This window comes from Argiope bruennichi, chromosome 10 (assembly GCF_947563725.1).
Source record: "Argiope bruennichi chromosome 10, qqArgBrue1.1, whole genome shotgun sequence".
NCBI lineage: Eukaryota > Metazoa > Arthropoda > Arachnida > Araneae > Araneidae > Argiope > Argiope bruennichi.
Window position 1 is genome coordinate 45,193,551 of NC_079160.1, and position 11,360 is coordinate 45,204,910.

Below are 11,360 nucleotides of genomic sequence, written 5' to 3' on the forward strand. Positions count from 1 at the left end.
ATGACCTTTGTGTAGACGGGTTTAATACACAATCATCGGAGAATGTACTGAGTTCGCTTATTCTGTATTTCTTCAAGGGAATTGGGTTTCGAACTTGGAATTCTAACTTTCTGAATCCCAGATCTAACCACCAGACTAATACGATTTTAGAAACAAATGAGTGGATTGGTCTTTCTGGTATATTCTCTGATAAAGATGTCATCTCCTCAATTGAAAATAGCGGTCCCTAGATAAAGTCGGAAACAGATGAGAGTAACCAGACTTTTGTTCTCGAAACTGGAGATCAATGCAAGGCAGAAGGTAGACAGAATAAGCAGGAATACCTCCCTCTCCTCTTTCTTCTTCGATATGTAAGAGCACAATATAACACGTTTTGCATTTAATGTAAGGAAAAAAGCAGAATATCATTTTGGGTGCTTTTTTATTATATAAGAACATGATATTGTTCTGGTAAGGGGTTTTTGAAGCCTCAAAATGCACGGGCAGAAAATTGGCGATTTATCACTTTTGTAATTTGTTGTTGTTGTTGTTGTTGTTGTTGTTTGTTTTTAGGGTTACTGTCGCATTTGGAGGCTTATAAGCAACAAAAAATTACAACTTGTTGCAAATGTCAGCCATGTATCCGATTCTCGTGTCTGGCCAATAAAGGACTTGGGGCGTAAGAAGTCATCGCTCTACAAAGCACAGGGAAAAAATATGAATGAACGTGGAACAGCGAGAGAAAGTATCGAAAGTTATATATATATATATATAATGATATTTTAATTCTAATTTCAATTTAATTAATTTCCAAAATTTTATCTTAATTTAGCCCATAGTAACTTCATTCTAAAAATATCCTTTTATTTCGTGATCCAATTCCACTTTCGGTTTAATTAATTCCTCTGTAAAACTAATGCGCGATAAGTACTACGTATCAAATAAAAGTGATATTTCCGTTGCCCTTGTCAAAGGCCAACATATGTATTTCATGGGCACGTGACCGGCAATCCTATGTTATATAAGACTAGTGATCATTTGTTTCGTCCTTTCTTGACTTCTGCTTTTGTTTCGCGCTGTGGCGGACGTGCCTTGTTCGCGTCTCTGCTTGTGAATAATTATACTTTCACGAAATGGATATTAAAATTAATTTTAAAATAAAACATGTCTCTTCAACGTCATCGAACCTGCATTCTGCTTATATATATATATATATATATATAAAAAATTTTCTTGCTGATAAAAAAAAAAGTTTGGGGCTCGAACGATTTTGAGATGGAAAAAAAAAATCATTGCTTTTTAAAAGTTGACGATAACGCATTACAATAGTCACTGATCATTCTAAACCAGTTTAAACCGGATTTTCGCAACAAAAAAAAATCTGTCCTTGAGATAAAGTTTTGGAGCTCAAACGATTTTCAGATGAAAAAAATATATCTATCGTCTTCTAAATATCGACGCATGCGTAATCTGATAGTCACGTGATTGATTTAAACCGGTTTAAACTGGCTAATGATTTTAATTAATTACAACAAACAATGACAAAAAATAATGTTCTTACAGAATAACTTGAAATTTGGGATAGTAGATTTTAATTTTATATTATTTTTTTTACTGTATCATACAAAAAAATTTTCAGATCCGCAATCTGAGCTGCAAAACTCTGTACCAAATTTTATTCGTTTGATTATTAAAGTAACTTTTATCCTTGACAGATTTGGTCCATACTTTGACACTCCTGTTCATTAAATTTTGTACTAAGTTAAATCATATCTAGCTTTCACCATTTTTGAGTTACGATTTCACATGACAGACAAAATTTTTATCGATGGATTACGGATTAAAATTTTTTAATTTTGTCTTTACACACTTTTAACTCAATGTATTTTTTGGGTTGGATTTATAGAGTGGTAGACATACATAATACCAAAAATGTATTTTTCGGATTAATAAAGGTCCTTAATTCGAAGATTTATCAAAATATAGATGTCAGATATAATGGTTGTAGTGCTTTCTATTTCAATGTCATATATACAATAAAGTAAAAAGTGTGCAAATAAATACTAAATGAAGATATGATTTCACCGTATTTTTATATTTTATTCAAAAATAGACATGTCTTTCGGCTAAAACAAAAATTGAAATATATAAAGATACGTCTTAAAGCATATTCCTCTTAAATGGAATCTTAAGAAAAAATTGTTTTTCTTTTTTAAGCTCTTCTATGTATAGTTAAAATTCTAGTGCCTTGATTCCAATTCAATTTTTACGAATATTTTCATTTTGCTATAATATAAAAAAATCTATTTTATGCATCTTAGAAAAATATTTCCAACCTATTCTTACTACTTCCATTACATGGCTGAAAACACTCTTAGGGGGAACTTTATTCCCCCCGTCTTACCCTAAAAGAAAAAGGAAGAGAATAGGAACCGTAGACTTCCTTCCTGTACAGGAAACAAAAAGAGAGCAAAAAGTTTTAGCAGCAGACGACTTTCTTTTTTTCCGGAAAACTTGAATGGCATTCGCTAAATAATAAAAAGAATATTCTTTGATAAATAAACTCCATTAATGCAGGTTGGAAAGTTCTCTACGTTATCCAATTGTCTGAAATTTTAAGAAATCGTTCAGTCCTAGTCACCCTGTTAAACCAAATGTCAACGCTTTTGAAAAAGTGACAAATTTGAAGACCTTGTTTCAACTTACACAAATTCTTCATAAAAGTAAAAGCATTGAATTCGTACCTAATTCTTTGATTGTGTATACCCTTATTTTATTTTAAATAAATTTAAGTGTTAAAATGGTGTATAAGCTATAATGTTTACACCCTATAAATAAGCATGTGTTGACAATACTTTTTGTCCAAATAAATTGAAGCAAAAAAAAAAATTAAATTGAGCAGATTTCGTTAGAATTTATTTAGGATTTAAATCAGGATTTTAGTCAGCCATAAAATAAACATTTGATTATTAACCATCAGTGCAAATTATTTGTCGGCATCAGTAAAAAAAAAAAAAAAATCTCAATGTGTTCAAAATTAAAAAACTTTGTTTGTAAAAATGTAATTTTATAATTTTAATCTTTTTTTTACGTTAGCAGATATTCAAAGAAAACGATAATCGTATTATTTTAAAATCATATAATTATCTATTCAGTGATTACAAGTTTCACTTCATTGCATTTCAGTGCAATTTCCAAAAATCTGTTCACATTTTTTTCAATATTAGCTAGATTTCTATACCTTCAAATACATCTATTTAATATTTTCACTAGGTGGCGTGTCTATTTATGCATTTAAATAGCATGGTTAACTAAAGAAATGTCCTATATATTCTTTATAAATGAAAGGCAAAAAGCAATTGAATTCAAGCAATGAATACAATAATTAAAAATGCATTTTATATTTCCATTTAATAAGAATGACAACATTATATGTTAAAAAATAATTATAAATATAATGCTTTTAGTATATTTTAATACAATTTTGATTGTAAACAACTAGCGCCATTTAGTGGCAAATTTGAGGAAAAAGTACTAAAAGATCCAAAATTATTTATAAAAAAATGAAATTATACGAATTAATAAAATAAAAACTCAAAAAATAAAATAAATTGTTTCAAGAACAAAAAATTCTATTTTTCACTTGAAAATAAAATTTTATTAATTAAATTTTCATAGCTATTATAATACTTCATATATATATATATATATATATATATATATATATATATATATATATAAAATACAAGAAGGCAAGGCTCGGATAGCCTGATTGGTAGGGCGTTAGATTCGTGTCCCTTGGGCCGGCCAAAGACTCCCCGCGTGTGAGGTGACTGACGCGCGTATAAATCTGTCGTGGTCACAAAGTCCTCTATGTCGAGGGTACTGGAGCAGGGATGATCGTTCTCTGATTCAAGTCTAAATTACGATATGTGAATGAGTGAATGAATGAAGTCCGCCCCGTAAAAAGGGTTGTGACGTGTGTGTAGCTACGTCGTACTCTTGGCCCTAGATGGCGCTACTATAAAAACAAGAGACGTACCCTTGGCTTAATTCACAATGACTTCTTAAAGTCAGTGGCCTTGTCTAAGACAAGTGCCATTAGAAACAACAACAATAAGAAGAAAGTAAACCAGCATGGATATTGTACCTTCGTCATTTTCCTATAATAGTAACATAATATATATAATGTACTTTGAGCTTTATAATATAGTAAAGAAAATAAAGAAATTGATTTCGTTATCTTCTTATTGATTATCTTATTGATTTCGTTATCTTCTTTTACACAAACTGAGTCAAAAACTTTTTACAGATCTGTAATATTGATAGTGAAATCGTGCTGATTTTCATTTCGATATATCGCCGTATTTTTCGGATTGGTTCTTCCACATATTTCCTAGTCACAGTCAACCTTTTGACTGAATATATCTAAAGTTTGTCAAATCTGTAATTATAATAATTAAATTTATTTGCATAATTTCATCCATATTTCTGTAGAATATCCTATGTTCCTGTAGAAATAAGCAAAAAGTGGACATATTTCTCAAGGCCGTATTTTATTCAAAATTTGATACAAAGCTTCAAATTTGGGAAAATGTCTACATGCCAAATTTTATGTTTGCCGACCGTTGCATTTTTGAACTATCGTGCTTCCATATAGGCAGATAAAATTCCCAAATTGAATTATAGGTAGATTCCTATAGGGAGATTACCTATTTCAACAATTCTCATGATAAGACTTCGGGAAAATTTCTTCAGTTCCTCACCGATCATGGTATCTAGAACCCAAAACCACTCTTCAATCAAAAGTTATAAATAAATATATATATATACTTCTAACGCTTTGCCCATGTTATCATGTCAAAAGGATAACAAGAGAAATTTTGTTTGGATTTTAACTGGTTTGGTTTTTAGTTTTAGTTATATTAACATCCGGTTTTAAGAAACACCGGATGTTACACAGGATAAGGGTATTTTGGGACGGACCTCGTCATTTTGAACCACGGTCAGATGACGAGGACGACACCTGAGCTGGCACCCCCCTCTTCATAACCACGCCACACCAGCGGGAGGACGTTTGGCCCTGACGGATTTAACGTGCAACAGACCCCCTTACATGACAGTTCTTCGGTAGAATCGGGTTTCGAACCAGAAACCCTTCGGCTCACGAGGCGAGAACTTACCACCAGGCCACCACGGCCCCTAACTGGCTTGGAATATGTTGTTAGAAATGTAAAAATCTCTGGCCAGTTCGTAAAAGGTCCATCTATCTCAAAGGGAGTGGAAATGGATAGGGAAGGTGAAATTTTCATTTCGCTATAACTTTCTTAATATTGAAGATAGATAAATAACTGCAATTAGCCAAATTAGCACCTTATTAATACAAACAACTTTTGTATTCCAAATTTTTCGATAACTGATATAGCTTAGTAATTAGGGGCTAAAAAGTGATTTTCTAGCCTTCATTTTGACTGTTACTAACATCACCAATTTATGTTTCCAGATAGTAATTCAGATGTAACGGAATATACCTTTGCCTTCCAGCTTACCGAGAAATATTTTTTTGGAATTAGGAAGTTATAAAATGTCGTGTTTCGTCAAAATCTCGAATTTCAATTTTTTGACGTTTACAGTACTTTCGTATACAAGAAATTAAAATGAGGAAATAGTCTTCACAAAGATTTGATTTATTTTTTCATTCAATACTGCATCTGACCACATCCAAAGTATTTTTCTAATTTTAAAATAAAGGTAGTTTTAATAATTTATGCAATTTCCTTTCCTAATAATTAATATATAATATTTTTGACTTGAAAACTCATGCCCTATGTTTTACACAAGAACATATATTCTTCATAGTTTTCATGTTTCTATAACATACTTCGAAGCAAATCCAATATTCACTATTGCAATATGCGCATATAAAATAGCTGTTGAAATCATATCCTCTTTGTAGTTTTGCTTTGGAATATTTTGTGTCATTCCAGTTTCCTGTATGAAACACAATCTATATCCAGAAACAAAATTTTTTTATCCCCCCCCCCCCTTTTACAAAATATCGAAATCGTCAAAGGATTCTATTTTCAAGTTTTGATGAATATGATATATACCTTTTTATATCCGGAAAAGTCATTTCTACTTTCTGCTTTTCGAAATATACAATGAAAGGAAGTATTATAAGCGCACAAAAATTTGACCTTAAGGTTTTGTTTGACCTTTACATTTCAGATCGTTTTGAATGCAAAAAACATGTTTTTGAAATTAAGCATGTAATTTTATTCATTTATTCATGCATACCATTGTTCATGGTTGATTGGTTGACATTTTCTGTTTTGATTTAACAAACTAGAGAGAGTGTTTTCCACCCTCCTCCAAATATTCTCGCATATTCTCTAATAAAGATGTTATCTCAGAGAACACCAGGGCCGCAGTGGCCAGGTGGTAAGGTCTCAGCTTCGAAACAGGGAGGATCCACCGAAGACCCATCGTGTAAGCGAGTTTGGTGCACGTTAAATCTGTCCGGGCTAAACATCCACCCGCTGGTGTAGTGTAGTGTGGTGTGGAAAGGGGGGTACCGGCTGAGATGTCGTCCTCGTCATCTGACAAGGTTCAAAATTACGAGGTCCGTCCCAAAATAGCCCTAGTATTGCTTTAAAATGGAACGTTAATATAACTAAACGCAACTCAGAGAACACCTCGCATATCATTGGCGTACAATAATTATGAAATATTAACTTTTGGCATGAATTTAAAATTTTTACTGAATCTATTTTGCGATTCTTGGCGAGGGTTTTTGGTGATTTCTCTAAGGATAAAAATTTTTTCGATTCCTGTTTCACGAAAGCTCAAAACATTTAAAAACTAGCTAGAATAGTTTACCCAAAGTTTTTTCCCATGCTCAAATAAAGATGTTATTCCAGAAAAAGTCTTGCATAGCATTGGCATACAATAGTTACGAAATATCAATCTTTGGCGTGAATTTAACATCTTTATTGAATTTGCCGTGTTTTCCTTGGCGAGTTTTTTGACGTTTAATCTTTGGCATGCGTTTAATAGTATCCGAAGATCGAGTGTGTGTTTTAGGCAAATTTTTCCCTACCAATTGAAACAAAAATTTTACACCTGTAGCTAAAAAATCTCATACCAAATTTCATATATTTAAGTCAGTGCGTTTTCAAACTATCGCGTTTACGTGTTTTTTGAATATATAAATCGACAGACGGTGATTCCTAAGTTAGAGTTTACTCAAAATTTGAAATATATACAATAGAAGTGAAATCATTTTACTGAATTTTATCAATCTAGCTCTCTTCATTTTGTAACTATTGCGTGAACTTTTATTTGGACAACCGGACTGAAAGACTTCCTCTGAAAAGATTTTACTAAAATTTTGATAGAAATCTATAAATGTATTCTGAAAAAAATATACCAAATTTCATCCGTCAAGTTCAAAACGATTTTGAGTTATCTTTGTCACAGACAGACAGATGGGCATTTTCCAAAAATGTGTTTTTTGAACTCAGGATCATATAAAACATGAAGATTCATCAAAATCTAGAGTTTAAATTTTTTGACGATTATAATACTTTGTCTATAAAGAAGAGAATGTAAAAACATGGGGGAGTTTCATTAAATATGAGGTGTGAACCAATTAATAAGCAGATGTGAATCACAAGCAGGTCGCGGGCATCCTAAATATAAAAAATGAAAAATAGCAGATGTGACTCACAACCAGGTCGCGGGCATCCTAAATATTAAAAATGAAAAATAGCAGATATAAATGACAAGCAGTCTTTCACAAATTTCACATTTTTTTAATGGAGCAATTTTTGAAATCTGATATTCGTTTAGGCGCCCCCCCCCACAAAAAAAAACTGAAGAGCGTTTCAATTACATTCTTCATCAAACAACCAGAGAAATTTTTAAAAAGTATATTTAAAAATTATTATTCAAATCAAAAGTCTAAATTGTTAATCGAAGAATGTAAAATAGATATATAATGTATTCTTAAATTGCATGAATTTGTATAACACAGCGAAAAGAATGATAGCACAATAAATTGTCTCGATAGTTAATAAGGACTTGACTTGGTTTAGTTTAGTTTTTCTGTTTTCAAATAACACATGAGCTATTTTGGGACGATCTTCGTAAATTTCAGCCATGGTCAGATGATGAGGAGGGCACTGGAGCTAAGATCTGCACCAGATCCGCTTACATGGCGGTTCTTTGGAGGAATCGGATTTTTAACATGAGCGATAAATTTAGTATTTTCATCGTTTCTGGTTTCTTGGTGAGAAAACCCAATATAAGGCATTTTATCCCTTACTTGTTTATTTAAAATGTTAACATTTCACACACAATGTACTTTATTACAAATCCACCTGTTACATTACAAAGTCTGTAAATGATTAACTTGTTTATTTAACCCTTATTTGTTTATTTAAAATGTTCACATTTCACGGACAATGTACGTAATTACAAATCCAGCTGTTACATTACAAAGTCTGTAAATGGTTAACTTGTTTATTTAACCCTTATTTGTTTATTTAAAATATTCACATTTCACACACAATATACGTTATTACAAATCCACCTGTTACATTACAAAGTCTGTAAATGATTAACTTGTTTATTTAATCCTTATTTGTTTATTTAAAATGTTCACATTTCACACACAATGTACTTTATTACAAATCCACCTGTTACATTACAAAGTCTGTAAATGATTAACTTGTTTATTTAACCCTTATTTGTTTATTTAAAATGTTCACATTTCACACACAATGTACTTTATTACAAATCCACCTGTTACATTACAAAGTCTGTAAATGATTAACTTGTTTATTTAACCCTTATTTGTTTGTTTAAAATGTTCACATTTCTCACACAATATACGTTATTACAAATCCACCTGTTACATTACAAAGTCTGTAAATGATTAATTTGTTTATTTAACCCTTATTTGTTTATTTAAAATGTTCACATTTCACACACAATGTACTTTATTACAAATCCACCTGTTACATTACAAAGTCTGTAAATGATTAACTTGTTTATTTAACCCTTATTTGTTTATTTAAAATGTTCACATTTCACGGACAATGTACGTAATTACAAATCCAGCTGTTACATTACAAAGTCTGTAAATGGTTAACTTGTTTATTTAACCCTTATTTGTTTATTTAAAATATTCACATTTCACACACAATGTACGTAATTACAAATCCACCTGTTGCATTACAAAGTCTGTAAATGATTAACTTGTTTATTTAACCCTTATTTGTTTGTTTAAAATGTTCACATTTCTCACACAATATACGTTATTACAAATCCACCTGTTACATTACAAAGTCTGTAAATGATTAACTTGTTTATTTAACCCTTGCTTGTTTATTTAAAATGTTCACATTTCACGGACAATGTACATAATTACAAATCCAGCAGTTACTTTACAAAGTCTGTAAATGGTTAACTTGTTTATTTAACCCTTATTTGTTTATTTAAAATGTTCACATTTCACACACAATGTACTTTATTACAAATCCACCTGTTACATTACAAAGTCTGTAAATGGTTTTTAAGAATAAAGAAACTAAAATTAAAATTTAATAAAAGAATGTACACATTTAATTCTGCCTTGTTGTTCCTCTATGTTGAATCTGAATCCAAGAGGAAAAGTTCAAATTTCCAAAAGATAATATTACAGGAATTTTATTTCCGAATAACACAGTACCGTTCACAATATATTAATTTCTAGGGGGGGGGGAGGTGATTATCATAACTAACTTTAACTCGTTCGAATTCAGAAGCAAGCTTGAAATTGCATGAAATCTTATGATAGTACCTTGTATAACGTAACTTAATATTACGTGGAACTTGCTGTTACAGAAATCATCTAGGGAGTATGCAAAGAGGTCTTAGAAGCTCAATAACGGATATCGACGCTTTATTCTAAGAGAAAAATATGAAACACAACGGAAATAAACACAAAGACAATACTTGCAGAAATCTTTAGCAATAATTCGCTGTTTGCGCGTGTGTTAAACAACAGCAATGATGAAAATAGATATAGCTTAGTCCACATTTAGAACTCCAAAGAAAGAATTCATTCAACCGATTTTCTTAAGTTCTTTCGCATTTGTAAAGGTTTTGTGACAAGGCATACTATTTTCTAGCCAATATTCCTACATTTACAAGAACCTTCATTTGTCTCCAAATTCGTCGCTGTATTTATAAATGCCAAGTTTGTCGCCAAAGGAAGATACTCTCTTAAATCTCTCTTCATAACAGTGAGTATACCACTGCGCGGGGCTTCTTAAATATGGGGGAATGAGAAGCTTTCGATATGATGATTAATTCCCGCCATCTTGATGAATACAGAAATGATGATGGGTCAAATACTCCCTTCAAATGGCGGGAAATGCCTCATAAAGGAAGAGTTTTACTGTAGCAGCTGATGGCCCTCAGGACTCAATGTTAGTTCCTGCCTATGTTGTACGGTCTATAAGATTTATCCTTGTAGGTCGAAGGTGATATGGTTATTATGGTTCCTTATAGTGAGTCTCCGCAAATACATTCTCCATGATATAGAATTTTCTAAAAACATCTCGATCCCAAATAGAGACAACACCAAAATTCTTGTGTTTTCTATAGCCTCCGTTTTTGTCGCCAAAGTCGGTTAATGGACGTCAAGGTAGAGGATCATTGGCCTGGCACTCATTAAGAATATCTGTAAATCGTTCTATATTACTACGAGACTAAATGTGCAGGAAAATATTGTCACGTAGATACTTCAGTGTGGAACGCAATGACACACACAAGAAGTAGAGCTAAACCAATTTATTAACTCAACTCTGAACTGAGAACACAGTGACTGACAAATCTTCTGCTTTTATACTAGCAGGGAAAGTTCCAGAAAACTTTTCTGGAGACAATAAGAAAAGTCCAGAACACTTGTTGGTAAACTAAAGAAATGGCCAGAATCTTCTGGAAGATGAAATAAAGGGAAAGATAAAATCAAGGAATTAAATATTTACACAAACTGTGAATCGCATTGTCTCTAGCGGGATTCGAACTTACAATCTCTTGATTATGAGATCAGTGCTATGACCACTCGGCCATGGAGAGTCGACTGCCTCTTTTCAATGCGGCAATATTATTACAAATTTATAATACTATTAATCGTCTTGTACGTGAGTCCAGTATAAAGAATTCTTCATAATTATCTTTCAATAACTTCTCACTTAGGCTGCGGTGGCGTAGTATAAGGTCTCGGCCACGGGATTTCAAGTTCGAGATCCGATTCCACCGAAGAACCGTCGTGTAAGTGAGTTCTAGTGCACGTTAAATTCGTCAGAGCCAAATGTCCTTCCACTGTTGTA